Raw genomic sequence first — 17,108 nt, 5'->3', positions numbered from 1 at the left:
GATCCTTTACTGTGAGACACAGACATGAAGTTATTGTGGAATTCCTGAAATGCAGTCTGTGTTACGGTCACACTTTTCCAAAGTATTTATTACAGCACTGTTCACGCACAGCTACTACAGGCACTGCGAACTTAATTGGACAAACAGGGCAGGTCAACCAACTACGCGACAAAGACAGTCGCCTAGGACGTCATCTTCATGGGGGGGGGCGACGCCAATTTAGCAAACCGCCCCCTCCAAACCCCAGTGCGCACTGTCTGGGACAAAGTGAAACTGGGCAGTGAAGCTTGTCTAGAACGCCTCATGGGATTCTAAAGGCACCATGCACAAATATTACATAAAACCATAATATGATATTAATTTAATTTAATATAAAACATTTCATACATTATACGGAGTATTATATATAATTTAGCTGGAGGTTGGCCTGGGGTCGCGGATACGGATTACCGTGAGTTTTTCAGTATCCCTCCCAGTATAATTGCGGGTTTTAAAGCGCATCCTGCAAGACAGCAATATATAGGATGCGGTGGGGCTCAGAGTAGCGCTGGCGGCCGTCGGAGCGCAGCTCCCCAAGCCCTGAGTGCCGGCTCGCCGCCAAAGGGTCCCGCTACGTGTCCGGGGTTCAGAGCAGGCGCGCGCGTACAACGAGCCGCGCGCCGGCCGCCGTCACGCGCTCCGCTTGTGAACGTGCCGTATTTATTTCTTTTCCTTTTATTTTATTATTCATCCAGTAAAGACGCATATTTACTATTACAAGTGCCTTCGCAAACACCGAAAAGATTTTGCCTTCTTTATCTCAAGTTAATATATTGGCATGTTAATTGCAATATACCATGATGGTACCATATCACTGAACGTCTCGGTTTATATTCTCAATAACAGACCTATGGAAAAATATTATTGTTAGTAATGTTCTTTCCTCTGCAGTCGGGAACGGTAAAACCAGCTAGAGCTTTATTTCCCCTTTCCTTCTCTCTCTCTTTCTCCCCCCCCTTCCTCCTCGATTCTCTCTCTCTCTCCCTCCATCCCCGTCGTCTGTGTCTGTCTCTCCCTCTCTTCCTCCGAGAGCGCACGGCGTTTTGTCGGTGGATGAAAAACAGCCTTTCATGAGACGCGGCGGATCATACGTGTGCCAAGGAGCAGCTCCCGTGCGAGGGTTACACGCCCGGTCACATTCAGGTAAAGCGGAACACTGCTATCTGCCTTTTAACGCCGCTGTTACAAACCTCGTAATGCATGTGCAATATACATTGCGAACCGGTCCAAACTACTAGCAGAGCTGCTCCAGTTAGGACCTGTGATAGGATCTGGGGTAACCCATTTATATTTAGTTTTCTTGTAATCTTACGGCGACATGGAAATGTATTGCTACGTGATTCTGGGCGATTTTAGATTCTGCGAAGTTCAGCCAGATACGAGGGTCCATTCAGTGTTTCACACAACGAACCGATCATGAATTGCAAAAGTAACAGTTCTCTACGAAGCACTTTTATGCTGTTCGTGTTTCGGATAGCCGCGCACAGCTTGCGGATTATGCAGTTTTGCGGTCCGTTATTTTGCATTAACACATGTAGTGGGGGGATAAAGGGGGCGTACACAGGTGGCCGGCTGTGCGCCACGCGAGGTGCTGTACGTGCGCCGTTTCCGGGGCTGAGGGTGCCGCGTGCCTGTGCCTCGCCGACCGTGACGAACGGCCGGTGCTCTCCGCGCGCGCGCCCGCCTCGTGCCGCGTTTTCTGGTCGCGTTATTATCGCTTCTTTGGCACGCGCGCTTTAATTAAAAGCGGTGGCTGTGCGCGCGCGTGTGCTGACGTGTGTGTGTGTGTGTGTGTGTTTGAGAGACAGACAGACAGACAGACAGACAGAGTGGGATGGACGCAGAGAGGGACTGAAGTAGCGCTGGAGAGGGAAGCGCCTTGGCTTGATTTATAGGCTGGCAAATACGCAACGACTGCCGAAGCCTGGGGTCTCCCGGCTTGACTGGCTGTCATTTGAACGGCAGTCAGGGGATTACAAGGGAATGCTAATGAACCCTAACGCGCGGAGGACTCATACTGTACTACAGAAGTGCGTATTTTTCTCCCTCTCACGGATTTCGTCAGCGAAAAGCGGGGCTTTTAAAATATATCCGTTTTATCGGCATCTCATTACCCTATAAAAATGGGATAGAGAAGTATACTTATGCGCTGAATCTTTCGACCTGCGCGGAAATACAATAAAATCCAGTTAAACTTATCTGGGTTCAAACCAAACATAATGCACTTCTAAATGATGTAACTGAGATAAACGCAAACTGTTAAAGGACACTTGTTTGTTATGTTTTGTTAATCTCTGATGGAGAGCGAGGTGTATTTCCTCTCCTTGCCAGCACTCTGATTTACAGACGCTTTTCCTACTCAGATCAGACAGGTTCCGTGTCTTTAGGCTTGCTAGAGGTGCACCTTGCGGCCATGACCGGATAGGCTCTGGAGCGTGGGGGTGGGGTTAATTTAAATCTGAGCCTCAGACCGCCAGTGATTTCCCGAAGCATTTTTACGGCCGCATCCTGAAGGTGGCGGGTGTCTGCATTGGCCACCGACTGGCTGGTCAAGGAGATCACACTGCGGGAAGCAGATCAAAGCAGGGAATCTGACAGATTGACGAGGGCTAAGGGATTCCCCTGGGAGGGGAGCCAGGAGTCCCTCTACAGGCTTAACATTCTATAGCTGCACTGGGCTCTTTCCCTGTGTGCCGATCTGGTGGTCAAGGAACTCAAGGGAAGACTGCTGTGCTCTTTAGCAAACGGTATCAAATTTGTGGGACGCAGTGGCTCTGGTGGAAAGGACCGCGCTTCTCGTTGTCTATGCCAGAGTGGTAGGCAGCAGGACCTAGAAGTGGGGAGGCTGGGGTGGGTCGCGTGACGTCAGTAGGAAAAATCAGCACACCAGCCCCGAAAGCGGTCAAGACAGCTTTAGGTGAGAATGTTCCCTATTGCAGTTTTATTGTTTCCCTAGTTTTGTAGAATGTCATTTATTTCTGTTTTTCAGTATATGTGGATTTGTGCATCACCCTCTTTCCTCCAACCTGCTGCATAGAACAGGTAAAACTAGCTAAAATTCAGCGATATGCCAACCACCTGTGGCTGCTACGGCATGATTTCTCACCAGATCACACTTATGTTGGTTCAAAAGTGGAAAAAAAATTGTTTTTGTCACGTTTTACTGCCCAGAGCAAAGATCAAAGCAAGCAGACTGCATCCTTAAAGAGTCCCACGTGAGCTTCTTGCAGTTGCCCGTGCTGTTTCTTCCTCCACACATATTCAGAGCACCAGAGGATCATGGGAAGCTGTGGTTTATACAGCATAAGGGGGTCCACACTTTACACATAAATATTAACATGGTGTCGGAATATAGTTTCAGAAAAGCTGAATGTTCTGCTCCAGAAGGACGCTTGGTGAGTCCTGGTTCGGGAATCGGAAGACTCCTGTGGGCTTTCGGACCATGTCAGCTCCGTTTCTACATGGGCCTTCGCTGGATTTGGATCAGAAATTGGTTGTTTGTGGCGATGGGGTACGTCTCCTCAGTGTTGGGCCGCCGTTCATTTCAGGCGCAGGTTTCCTTCGGATGTGTAAGAGGTGATGTAAACACCGGTTAATGTGACTTCGAACACTCCTTTAGGTGCTGCATGGGCTCCTGTTTGCCGGGGAACTGTCTTTCAATTAGCGGCAGATAAGATTGTGAAGAGAAAAGAGGCTTATCTGGAATTTGGCATAAATAATTAGTCCCGTTAAGGATGGAGCCCAGAGGTGCAGAGTGAAGCGATGGGGGCTGAAAGATATGGGTGGGGGGAGGGGGGCTTTCTCGCTGGTATTTGAGGGATGGGTTTTTGTTGGGGGTGTGGGAGGTGTGCCATGGGCGTGGTCACTATGAGTTTGGTGCCAGTCTGTCCCCTGTGCTCTGTAGGGGGGTGGTGGAACTGACTTCAGTCCATTGCTTCCTATTAGACAGGAAATCCTGCAGTATGTAACCTGTGGTACAGTGGAGCTGCATGGCGGGGATCTTATCTCCTCCGATTGTTCATCCGTCTTTATTGTCCCCCAGTGATTGCGGCTCGTAGAAAAAAAAAGGAAGCAGAGCTTCAGCTGTTCCTTCTCCTCCTCTTTTTTTGTAGGATAGCAGCTCCGAGCGGTCGTCTCCTGTGTGTTGGGTTATTACTGTGCCGGGAAAATGAAATTACGCAGCGGTGTTACCAGTGCGAGGCGGGCACATCGCCTGCCATGGGGCGTGGACGTTTGGCTGCGATTCACACCCTGCGCCATGCCCGGCTGCCCATCAGGGCGCCGTGCCTTGGCCGCCGGGGGCAGGCTGCACGTTTTTTTCTCCTCGATTTATTTTATCATGCCGTTTGCCTTCTGAAAAGATCGGAGTGGGGAGCTCATTAGGCAGGGGCGTGCCCGTCAGTCATGTGAAACCTGGGAAACCGCCGGGGCCCTGTGTGTGCGTGCGTCACGGAAAGGTGGGGGGGGGGGGGGTGATATATCCAGCATCCAGAAAGGCCCGTCTCCATTACAGCCGGCCCTGTGAAATGTAGGACAAGGAGAAGCCTCATTTTAAAAGGTTGTTCCGCGTTCCTGAAACCTCAGATTATGGAACACGGAACATGCACCCTGTGTTCTTCTGCCTGTCAGAGGCATGCCTTATGCCTGATGGGAGGCCTCCTTTACCCTGGTATGGGGTACGAGTGGCACGCAGCCATTGGTGCTTAGTGGAGGTGAGTCTCTGCTGTGTGACCTCCCTTCCATGATGGATTGGGGGTTTGACATGAAGACATCTAGGTTTTTGTCTGCTTAATCCACTGGGGGGGGGGGTGCTTCATACCGTTACGCTGCCATTCCGCGACAGCAGGTGACCGCGGCTGCTGTTGCCCTTGTGTGTTGGCATGTGGGACTCTAGTGCATTGCATTAGCATACATTAGCATAGGTTAGTTTTAGAGCGGGGGCCTGGCGGGGGGGTTGTTTGTCACACCATGCCCCATCGTGTCTGCTTACCCCCTGTCTCCCGTGCCTTCCGCGGTCTTCTTGTCTCTCTGTTTAATTCCTCATCACTCTGTGGGACACAATGAAATTTTTGCTCAGGCCACCCTCTGAGTTTCCCTCTCAAAAAGGAACTTTGGATGGAACACCAAGTTGTTAGGTCAGGAACTGGAGTATGGGCCGACTGGGACCTGGGGATCGGTGAGGTCAGGAACTGGAGTGTGGGCCGACTGGGAACTGGGGAGCGGTGAGGTCAGGAACTAGAGTGTGGGCCGACTGGGAACTGGGGAGCGGTGAGGTCAGGAACTGGAGTGTGGACCGATTGGGAACTGGGGAGCGGTGAGGTCAGGAACTGGAGTGTGGACCGACTGGAAACTGGAGAACGGTGAGGTTAGGAACTGGAGTGTGGACCGATTGGGACCTGGGGAGCGGTGAGGTCAGGAACTGGAGTGTGGGACGACTGGGAACTGGAGAACGGTGAGGTCAGGAACTGGAGTGTGGACCGATTGGGAACTGGGGAGCGGTGAGGTCAGGAACTGGAGTGTGGGACGACTGGGAACTGGAGAACAGTGAGGTCAGGAACTGGAGTGTGGACCGATTGGGAACTGGGGAGCGGTGAGGTCAGGAACTGGAGTGTGGGCCAACTGGGAACTGGGGAGCGGTGAGGTCAGGAACTAGAGTGTGGGCCGACTGGGAACTGGGGAGCGGTAAGGTCAGGAACTAGAGTGTGGGCCGAATGGGAACTGGAGAACGGTGAGGTCAGGAACTGGAGTGTGGGCCGACTGGGAACTGGTGAACGGTGAGGTCAGGAACTGGAGAACGATCAGTTCGGGAAGCAGAGAGTGGACAGATTTGGACTCAGATACCGGTCAGGTCGGGAAGCGGAGAGCGGTCAGGTTGGGAAGCGGACAGCGGTCAAGTTGAGAAGCGGAGAGCGGTCAGGTAGGGAAGCGGATACCGGTCAGGTCGGGAAGCGGACAGCGGTCGGGTCGGGAAAGAGGAGAGCGGTCGGGTCGGGAAAGCGGAGAGCGATCGGGTTGGGAAGCGGAGAGCGGTCAAGTTGAGAAGCGGAGAGCGGTCAAGTAGGGAAGCGGATACCGGTCAGGTCGGGAAGCGGACAGCGGTCGGGTCGGGAAAGAGGAGAGCGGTCGGGTCGGGAAAGCGGAGAGCGATCGGGTTGGGAAGCGGAGAGCGGTCAAGTTGAGAAGCGGACAGCGGTCGGGTTGGGAAGCGGAGAGCGGTCGGGTCGGGAAAGCGGAGAGCGGTCGGGTCGGGAAAGCGGAGAGCGGGCAGATAGGAAAGCGGAGAGCGGTCGGGTCTGGAAAGAGAAGAGCGGGCAGGTAGGGAAACGGAGGGCGGTCAGGTTGGGAAGCGGAGAGCAAGTCGGGAAGTGGAGAGCAGTCAGGTAGGGGAGTGAAGGGCGGTCAGGTCGGGATGTTTGGGTTTTTTTCCAGATTGAAATGTGTCTGCAAAGATGTGAAGTAGACCGGACCTCAGGCGGTGTGATACTCGCCAAAGATACTTCAAAGATCATGCATGGGGCTTGTAATGGGCTAGCCGGAGTTCTGAATGGAACGGGCTTTGGGATTGGCTGGAGCCTGGGACCCCACCCTATCGCCCCACTACACCGACATTATACCTGTCACATGACCTCTGGGAAAGGCTTGTGAAAGGCCGCAGTGATGCAGTGGTTCCCGTGGGACGCCTGGTGTTTCCGATGGCTACTGAAGGTCATTGACGTTGTCAGCTGTCCCCACGTGGGGGGTGGGGGCCATAAACGGATTAAGCAAAGCTGGGTACCCTCCAGTCGGGGGTGGCGGGTGTATGTAATTGCTGATTATACCTGCGTCGGGAGAGCTCTTCATTTCGTTCATTACGGTAATTAATCAATGGGGGGCTGATAGCACAGAGATAACGAGCTGGGAAAGTTCCTCGTTTACAAGCAGGGCCCCGTTTTTGGCCCTTTCCTGCATTTCGGACCGGAACAGTCCCAGGCTGGTCTGGGAGCTGTAAGTCCCATTCCATGTTTTCATTAAGACTGACCTCTCTGTCAGCCACTAACCTATTAATGGCTGCCTTCACATACTGCACCCGGACGCATAGTTATGTTACATTAGGGGGTAAATCATTGATCTAACGACAGTACAGCACAGCAGTGAAATGTGTACAGTTTGGCCCTTATCCAAAGAACCTTACAGTTCCCTGTTTGTATCACGAGACGTTTCACTGGAACTGTTCATGTTACATGTAGGTATCCTGGATATAACTGCAATGTCCCTCTTGGGATTTAAGTCACATGGCTTTAGCCTCGCCTCTAGATCGCAGCCATGGTGATGACGGAAATTATTTAGAATACTCTTCATCCGCTGCTCATCTCCGGCTTACAGGTCGGCGTAAGAAGTGAATTGCAAGTTGTGCGCCGTTTCTCATCTGCACTGATGGACATTTTCCCCCAAAGTTATTCCACTTTAATTAGTTAACACCCTCTGCTGGGAGATAATGTTCAGTGCCGGGGTTGCCAGCTGGCCGGACCTGAGGCGGTGGGGGTGCAGAGACGCTGACGGTCTTAGAGATGTGACAAGATAAATTCCCCCACCCCCCCCACCGGTGATCAGCGTGGCAAGGAGGAAATGGGCGGTGCCCCTGGGTATGTTTGTAGCCTGCTCCTTTTATAATGGGGTGGTTGTAATGTTGGTGATGGGGGGGCGAAGGCAGCATCAAGGGCCTCACGCAACACGCAGTGATGCTGACACGGAAACCGGCTGCAGCAGTTTCAGGACTGATACTCAAATGATGCATGGAAATGGAACACTGATGGTGACCTTTATTACAGTGCGGTGTGGGGAGGTAGGCGGACGCCCTGTGGCCAATAATGTAACATAGGGCTGCGTGTCAGTCTCAGTCCCAGAGTCCCTTTGGCGGGTTGTAGTGGGGGCTTGGGCCGGCTTCGTCACGGGCTCTCTGAGGCTGTGCAATTTAGACAGGCCTCCGGTCTCACCCCGGTCCGCAGTTCCCGTGGTTTGCATTTCCTTCAGCTGGACCTAGTGCATCGGTGATGGACCGGCACCCTGCCCTTGATGGGCTCTACCTTGAGTTCTAGGCAAAAAGACCCAGGCGGATAAGCTTTTTTATTTATAGTATTTATAAATGCAAACAGACTAGTTTAATGAAAAGTGGAGTGTTATTAAGAATGTATTTTAACCGTAACATGCATATTTTAGGCCTGTTTTCTTTTTAATGAAATTAATCCCATGTGTGAAATGACCTGAAGGGATTGGATTTTAATTCCGTATCACAAACAGATGACTCATGTGGCTGGACACGGAGTGGACATGTCTGTCATTTGCCTGAAGGCTCTTCTGCGTCTCGTTTTAGGTCAGTGACTGGGGACAGTGAGGGGGGGACCCCCCGGTGTCTCCCACATGGTCATTCCTCACCCGGGGACTCCCCTGCCGTGAGCATTTTTCAGTGCCTGAACCGCTCATAAATAAAATGTCTGCTTTTTATTTTATTAGATTTCAGGTTTTTTTTTTTTTATCTCTTAGCCTCCCCCGGCACTGCCACGGCTCTCAAGCAGTGGGATGCATCTTAATTAACCCCGTTCTGGCTGCGTCCCGCGTTCTGGCGTCTTCATCCGTGCCGCTAATCGTCCCCGCCCTCGTCTGTCTGAGGGCCGCTGCTGATTGGCACGCGCAGGTGTGTCTGAGGCGTGACAGTGCGTGCCAGCCTGGGTATGAATGCGTTCTGGGCGGAACTGAGAAGAATCTACTGGCTTTGGATGTCATTGGGTATTTGACAATGAGGGCAAACATGGACCACAAAAGGCTTTATCCCTGCTGATATTCAGTGGTTGAGTATAAAGTGTTACAGTCACAGAGTACTCAACTGGCTGGTTGAAACAAAATCTTGTTTTACATTCTGGACCTAAATTACCCACCCCTGCTGATAGTTTTTAATATTTTTGGCCATGCGTAAAAAAACACATATTTTATATTGAATTTTAGCAATCATTCTTTGTTTCTTTCCCCCCTCTTTTTCATGGTGCTTTTTATTTTCGTTTGGCGTACTCGGTCGGTTCGCTTTTCCCTCTGCTTTCCTCCGCCTGGTTACTTTCCGACATCACGGCTGTGTTTCGCGGCTCTGCAATTCCAGTAGCATGAATGAAGGAACGAGCACCAGCCCTAAGCCCAGCCGAAAACAATAAGAATCATCATGCTTTTCGTGACCTGTTTTTCTTGGCTATCAGTCTGCTGCCTGTGAAGCTCTTTGGCGTACCTCCTCCTCTGCCGTCCCGACCTCTGAGCCGAGATGAATGCGAGCGAGCGAAGGAGATAGAGAGAGATACCGGCCGCAGCCTGTGCAAGATCCACTCTGTCAGACTGGGTACTTCAGCATTCAGAGTTTTTGTTTAATGTTAAAAAATAATCATCAAACAGCCGCTGGAGAAGAATGTCTTCATTACGCTGGGAATGGATGTGCTTAAAATCGGCCGCGAATGCTTCAGTCCGTGATGGAGGATCACCTACCCACTTCTTTTATCACACTGACGCTCTCAAGAGTCCTCATCAGCTCTGTGAGGAAAGCCGCCTTCAGCTTCCCTCTCACGGACTCGTGTTTGCGCTCCTCTTGGCCGTGGGTCAAGTCCAATTTTTTCCCAGCAGTGTGTCAGGCTTCTTCTGGCTATGGCTAAGGCAGGCTCTATCATGGGGCTGGCCTGAGTAGAGGCAGCACAAGCTGGTCGCCGTGGGACACCATTGACGCATCACAATGGGTGGTTTTCTTTTCTGAAATCCTGTTGGTAGAGGGATGTGCCAGAGGAACACCTTGCTTAAAACTCCGCCCCCCTTCTGGGGCCACCTCTGGTTCTGGGTGATATTTAACCCAAGGGGAAGTGCTCTTGGATGTTCCAGCTGCTTAGCTGAGCGAGAGGGTGACGGGGCAACAGGACTAACCTCAGCATATTCGCAAAAGTAACACTGCTGATTTGGTGGCATGTAAAGAGAAGTGGAAAAGGTAGGGTTCCCCAAAGCATCTCTTTGCGATGTTGTGGTCTCCCAAGACGCGGAGAGGGAAGGGGGGACTGGTGGGATAAATCAATATCAGCAATTATGTCTGTGTGGCTTTCCACCAGAATTTCAGAATTTCTGCTGCGATGAGAAATATCGCCCATTATAAATATTGTAATATGACATCCATCCTCCAGCTGTTCATGCGGGGAGCCTGGAGCCTCTGCCAGGCAGCTCAGGGCCCCACAACAGGAGAACACCTTGCACAGGATGCCAGTCCATCACCGGGCACACACTCAATACCGCCAATTTAGGGATGCATATTTGCATGGTCGCATGTTTTTGGACCACAAGAGGAAACCAGAACACCCACAGGCAATGTGCACGCACGCACGCACACACACACAGTGTTTGTATTCATATTTTTGTGGGCACTTCTCATTCATTCGTTCATCCATCCATCCATCCATTTTCCAAACCGCTTATCCTACTGGGTCGCGGGGGATCCGGAGCCTATCCCGGAAGCAATGGGCACGAGGCAGGGAACAACCCAGGATGGGGGGCCAGCCCATCGCAGGGCACACTCACACACCATTCACTCACACACCTATGGGCAATTTAGTAACTCCAATTAGCCTCAGCATGTTTTTTGGACTGTGTGGGGAAACCGGAGTACCTGGAGGAAACCCCACGACGACATGGGGAGAACATGTAAACTCCATACACATGCGACCCAGGCGGAGACTCAAACCCGGGTCCCAGAGATGTGAGGCAACAGTGCTAACCACTGCACCACCATGCCGCCCCCCCCAAGCCTGAGCCGAACCTGCAACCCTGAATATGAGAGCTACCATGTTACCCATTGTGCTACCATGTAATGATGCCTTTTACGTCCTATCTCTGCCAAATAGCTATGCTTACCTGAGGTGGTTACTAAGCTGGGCCTTTTTGCAATAAAGCGCCCATTTGGTAATAACTGATGAAAGCAGAATCCTCCATAGAGTAATGAGTAATGAATGTGTGGGACTGCTCCTGAGGAAGGAGTGATGGGGAGGTAATGGGGTCTCTGTTAAGGGCCCCTGAAAAACAGGACCTTGCGGAAAAGAAACGCTTCATGTCTTTCTGTGGAAACACCAGCTAACCACTGGAGGTGTCTACAGAAGGTGCTGCTTTGGGAGAGCTTCTGATGAAAGCCTCTATTTTTAGAAGTTCCTAGAATCATCAGTTCATTATCATTACTTTTTTTTTTTTTTTTTAATTCGTGGCTTTGCCTTCTAAAGTAATCAATCTTCTATTTGCAAGTACAGGAAATTCGCCCATGACATTCTGGATTAAAGTGTGAAGGATATGCATGATTATTGGAATGTGTTTCATTATGAATTCAATACTAGAAGTCAGTGATAATGCTTTGGTGGTGATTTACACACGTGCAGGTAATCAGAAATAAGGACAATTATTGTTATTAACAGAACGGAAAACAAACAGGATCACGGCAGCTGAAAACGGGAGCTAAGGCACACAAAACAGGGACTCACAAAATCGATGACGGAACTAAACTCACACGAGACAGGGGAACACTTATTGGCAGGACTAACGGGGATCAAACAAGGCAGCTGAAGTGAATCAAATGAGGGCTGGAACAAGGTGGGGCGAACGATCAACAGGTGTGGCTTGTTTAGATCGGCCCTGGGGAGAAAACAGGACAATCATACAGATGGAGGGGGCTAGGGGTGATTCAAACATATACTATATACACTACCAGTCAAAAGCTTTTGCACACCACGGGCTTTTAGCACATTTCCATTAATTTCATAAACTGCAGATTTTTATTCTTGTTAAGCATTGGAAAGTTGCGGTGAACAATTATCTATGAAAATATAAGTCAAATAAAACAAGTTTCCTTCATAACATGGACAGAGTATGTAACAGTGCATGTCTGACATTCTATTAACTGGGTGTGTGATGGCAGAGTGGAATTCTGGGCTGTTCTTTAACTTTAAATGCACTAGTTAAGTGTTTCATCCCATGAAACAGAGCAGTATTTAATGTCCCTTGTAGAAAAGGATGCATGGAATTTTTATTGACGCCTTTTGCTAATAAAGGTACTGAAATTGTGAACATGCTATACATTTATTTGTTAGCAAAGAATATTGAGTGTATTTTTAGTAAATGTTAAGTGAGTGACATGCAAATGCAGAGGATCGCAGTGTGTGCAGAAGCATTTGACACAGTACGTGTATATAGTGTAATATATATGTATACACACACACACTTCTAATGATGGTGCAGCATCCTCAAGGTTGGGATTTAGAGTTTAAGAGAATAGAGCCAAATACTTTAATTGTTCATGCATTCATCAAGTGCCTGGTTAAGTTGTTTGCTTCTCAGTCGCTAAGCTGTCTGACAGCTCGATGCGACAGTGCTCTACATCTCTTCTCAGGAAGGTTTAATGTCTCCCACCGGCCCCACACTAAGCCTGACTGACTTTGGTGCTGGTGCTGGGGGTGGGGGGAAGGGGGAGAAGGGGGAGAAGGGCGACAGCTAAGCTTCGTGTCCCCGAGTTTGTCATGGTCATTTTCGTCGTGGTTGGCTGCCCTCTTAATCCACTGTTACCCTCTGGACCAATTAGAGGGTGCCGCTCCCTTCCTCACTCACCCCCAAACATGCCCCCCTCCAGGGCGTAAGACAGGGTGACTTTCTCCTCTCTCCACATTTGTTCTGACATCCCCTTCATGAATATCTTTTGGGGAGGCTTTTAAAAAAGCTGGTTCAGAAGAGGGGCAACCACGTTTTTGGGGACTATAGGCATGTTTGGATGGCATAGCATGCGTCACTTGATTATGATGTCACAATGCCCGCATATTGATTGCCACAGTCTTCACTTATGCTGCCATGAGACGCGGGGGAGTTCTACTAACACTAGCCTGGTGCTAACGCTCTGCAGGGAGCCTTGGTATCCAAAATCAAATTCTGCATTATTCTAATACAGTTCGACCACAAAACTCTCATTCGGAATATAATTTGGACTTTATTAAGGGTTCTAAGCACCATGCACCATAGCAGTTGCAATAAAAAGCACCTCATGAATGCACTTTTGCTCCGCAATCATGTCCCCCTCCCCGCTGCGCCTGTGAGACGCTAATGAGACGACGCGGCCGGGTCTGTGGGGGAAGCTCGTCGGAGACCACTGCGTGGATGAAGAAGGCTTGACCCTCAGCAACGGGGGTTTGCTGAGAGGGCCAATGGCGCCCGCCCCCATAGATGTGGGCCCCGTCGGCGCGTTGTCAGTATTCATAAACGAGCGTCTGCCTCCGCTCGTGCCATTCGCAAATTAATAAGCAGACCGGCATGTGTACCGGTGCATTGAGACAGCCATCTCTCTGGAAATAATGTCGATTCCCAGCGAGAGGGGCGGGATGCAAATGGGTTTATGGCCACGTTCGCCAAGAGGAGCTGATAGCCACGAAAATTAAACAGCGTTATGCGCCTCGCAGTGTTCTTTAGAAATTGCCTCCTTAATTAATTCTGTGTGTTTCATGGACAGTTTCAGCCTTTGGGGAAGAGAAAACGGGACTGCAGAAATTCCTTATTTACATAGAAGTGCCGTATGTCTGTTACAGAAATCGATTTGTTCTTCTGTGACCTCTGGTTTTTTTTTTTTTTTTAGAAATCATCACTCATGCTATGTGATGAATTTATGGTCCATTGAGTCCCAGATAAAATGTTATTGGGGCTATTTTCTGTGTGCCCTGCTGCAATATTCCTCTTTTCTATAAATTAAAATGCCCTCTTGGCATTCTCGAGTGGCCTTGGTGACTCGTGACAGGAGTAGAGAGGTTTAGGGTTTGATGGGGCTTGCTTAGGTGGTGCTGGGTGTGGAATTTGCATGTTCTCCTTGGGAGCTGCCCTGCCTCGTACCCTGTGTGTCCTGGGATAGGCTACAGGCTGACGGTGACCCAGTACTAGATAAGCATTTATGGAAAATGGTGTTGCTATTTTCACGTTAATCCAGGCCATCAAGGGGTCAGTGTGTCGTTTGCATGCAGATGTGCAAACTAACCTCCCTAACTGTGCGCACACTTCCAGATGTGTGTGAGCCCCATCGACACAACCTGTGACGCCCTTAACGACCTGGAATGCATCCTCAACGCCAGCCTCTTTTCCCGGCGGGACCTCCCAGTCTTCCCATGCTTGATTTGCAGTGCAGAAAGATGGAATGGTGCCACAGCCCTGGGGCAAACTGTGGCGGATCCTTCCGCACATCAGTCAGAGGCTTCTGTCTGACCCACAGCTGTCCGCGAGTGACACTCTCACCCTGCAACCTCTGCTTCTCCCCCATGGGGGGTCTTCATGCTCCATGAGGCTCATCATCAAAAGAAAGCAAATAATTCTTTTGTAAGTGCTTCACCACCATCTGCAAAACCTGTAAATATGGACAAGCCTTTATGATGATTAAACCCAAAGACTAGCAAATCTAATAGTGGCAAAATGAATCCAGATGCATTTTGTTTCCGGGTATTGATGCAGACTTGTTTTTATTAAATTCCTCCCTCCACCTTCTAACCACTAATCCCGGGCTGGATGAGCCTGGAGTTGCAAGGCTCTACGTTTGGTTTCAACGTAGAAATTAGTGGGAGAACATTTTAAAATGGATTTGAGAAAGCATTTCTTTACACAGCGTGTAGGGTATGGAATAGTCTTCCTGTTAGTGTAGTGCAAGCTAAAACCCTGGGTTCCTTTAAATCAGAGCTAGATAAGATTTTAACAACTCAGAGCTATTAGTAAAGTTCCCCCCAAAAGAGCTTGATGGGCCGAATGGCCTCCTCTTGTTTGTAAATTTCTTATGTTCTTATGTAGGGATCAAATCAGGCCCAATCCCCCAACCCCCTAAACACACTGGCTGCTGTCCCTACCATCCATACACTGGCCAGGGTGTGTGCATGTGATGGCAGTTCATTGCTGGGTCCGTGTGAAATAAAGATTCATCTATATTATGGGCAATTGAGAGGCGGCGGTTCACTGAAGCGTGTGTTTTTGTGTTGTGGGAGAGGGAACCCGACATGGAGAACATGCAGACTTCACACAGTGAAGTGGTCACGTTTCACACGTTACTCACCTGGCTGCGTTTCTACCTTTTTACCCAACCGTTGTAGCAGAGCTTTCCAACTACTGCCCTGCGGGCCCGATCGCTTCATTTTTATATGGCCCGTGTTTTAATTCATTATTAAATCTGGCCCAGCAGGTCGATCTCTCATTTTCCACTTCATAATTTTTCATTTAAGCGATCTGCATAGACCTGGGTATCTTATGGAGTAGCGGAGTACAGACATCAGTTTTTCCTCTCTCTCGTTTCTCTTTTGGCCCATAAAAAATAGCTCAAGTGGCCCCCGTTTGGAGAGGACATGCTTAGCAGATGTTTCCCAGGTAATTTAAGTGTCATACCCCCGCTTTGTAGTGAGTGAAAATTTGATATCAGGTGATCTCCAAGTCAATTGGTGGCCCTCAGGTCTTGTATATTGATACATTGATTAACGTACCAGTTCATTTTGCATCCGTCTGGACCTGACAGTCATGTAGACCGAACTCTATTTGCTATTGGTGCTGACTCTTGTTGTCATGGATGCGCTCTTTGTATCCAAGGGGTCCACAGTTACGTTTGATGCGGTGCGATGAGCGGAGATGTCAGAGAGACACGGCGGTTTGCCTGCCAATGAGCAGGACGGCCAACCTCCCTGAAAACAGCAGACAAAATCTCCGTGATGATGGGAACGGTTTTACACGCGGGCTGGTTTTCAGGAATTGTTTATTGTTTGGCTCCTGTGACACTAGGAAGAACTCAATGATAGATGGGGAGGAACTGTGTTAAATGCAAGTCAGCGGCAGGGTTCAGAGAACAAAAACATAGATTGAGGAGCCCCTACTGGGCCATCTGTCCATATTGTCTGCTTTCTGCAGAATAGTCCCTGATTGGGACGCAGGGCTGCTAACTGGATGGACAAGGTGCATAAGAAGCAGATTCAAATGCAGAGAAGGTCCAGGAAGGGGGGGGGCTGAAAGACAAAAACAAAGCAAAAGTAGATGACAACAAACATAAAAATAACATGTTGGTTGTTCGGCAAACCAACTGCAGAACTCTGGGTAATCAAGACCACAAACATGGAAACAAGACTCCAGCCAACCCAGGACAGTAACCTAGAAGATGATGTTAATACAGAGAACTGCAAAGAAGCTAGAATCCGACCCAAACCAAGTTCAGGACTTTATGCTCACAGAGCAACGATAACTGAGCCCCAATTGATGCTCACTGCTGAGGTTAATAAGATTCAGAGCCAGTTGCAGAATACACAATGTGGTTGTGTATTGTTTTGAAATCATTTGCAAATTAACCAGCAAGGTGGCTCAGTGGAACATTGGACCTAGAGTTTCACATGTTGCAGGTTCAGCCTGTTGTTCTGTGTGTTGGGAGTGCGTGTGCTCTCACTGTGTTTCTGTAGGTTGTGGGTTCAGCTCCCACCTGTTGATCTGTGTGTTGGGAGTGCGCGTGCTCTCATTGTGTTTCTTTAGTTTGTGGGTTCAGCTCCCACCTGTTGATCTGTGTGTCGGGAGTGCGCATGCTCTCGCTGTGGTGCTGTAGGTTGTGGGTTCTGCTCCCACCTATTGATCTGTGTGTTGGGAGTGCGCATGCTCTCGCTGTGTTTCTGTAGGTTGTGGGTTAAGCTCCCACCTGTTGTTCTGTGTGTGGGGAGTGCGCGTGCTCTGACTGTGTTTCTGTAGGTTGTGGGTTCAGCTCCCACCTGTTGTTCTGTGTGTCAGGAGTGCGCGTGCTCTTGCTGTGTTTCTGTAGGTTGTGGGTTCAGCTCCCACCTGTTGATCTGTGTGTTGGGAGTGCGCGTGCTCTCGCTGTGTTTCTGTAGGTTGTGGGTTAAGCTCCCACCTTTTGTTCTGTGTGTGGGGAGTGCGCGTGCTCTCACTGTGTTTCTGGAGGTTGTGGGTTCAGCTCCCACCTGTTGTTCTGTGTGTCAGGAGTGCGCATGCTCTTGCTGTGTTTCTGTAGGTTGTGGGTTCAGCTCCCACCTGTTGATCTGTGT

The 17,108-nt window shown here is 49.8% G+C and overlaps 1 protein-coding gene across 3 annotated transcripts in view; it reads left to right on the top strand.

Annotated features, from left to right (window-relative positions):
* The first annotated feature begins 846 nt into the window (after positions 1–846).
* The window catches only part of elfn2a (extracellular leucine-rich repeat and fibronectin type III domain containing 2a), a 97,851-nt gene continuing 81,589 nt past the window's right edge, over positions 847–17,108 (top strand). For 2 of the 3 annotated variants that reach the window (XM_049015516.1, XM_049015515.1), the window contains exon 1: positions 847–1,182. The gene's annotated coding sequence lies outside the window, so the exon portion shown is untranslated. Of the gene's footprint in view, positions 1,183–7,620; positions 7,662–17,108 lie in introns of those variants that run through there. The other variant, XM_049015517.1, reaches the window with a different exon arrangement.

Source organism: Brienomyrus brachyistius, chromosome 5 (genome assembly GCF_023856365.1).
Source record: "Brienomyrus brachyistius isolate T26 chromosome 5, BBRACH_0.4, whole genome shotgun sequence".
Lineage (NCBI taxonomy): Eukaryota > Metazoa > Chordata > Actinopteri > Osteoglossiformes > Mormyridae > Brienomyrus > Brienomyrus brachyistius.
Note: the sequence above shows the minus strand (reverse complement) of the source record. Positions and strands in the feature narration are given on the sequence as shown.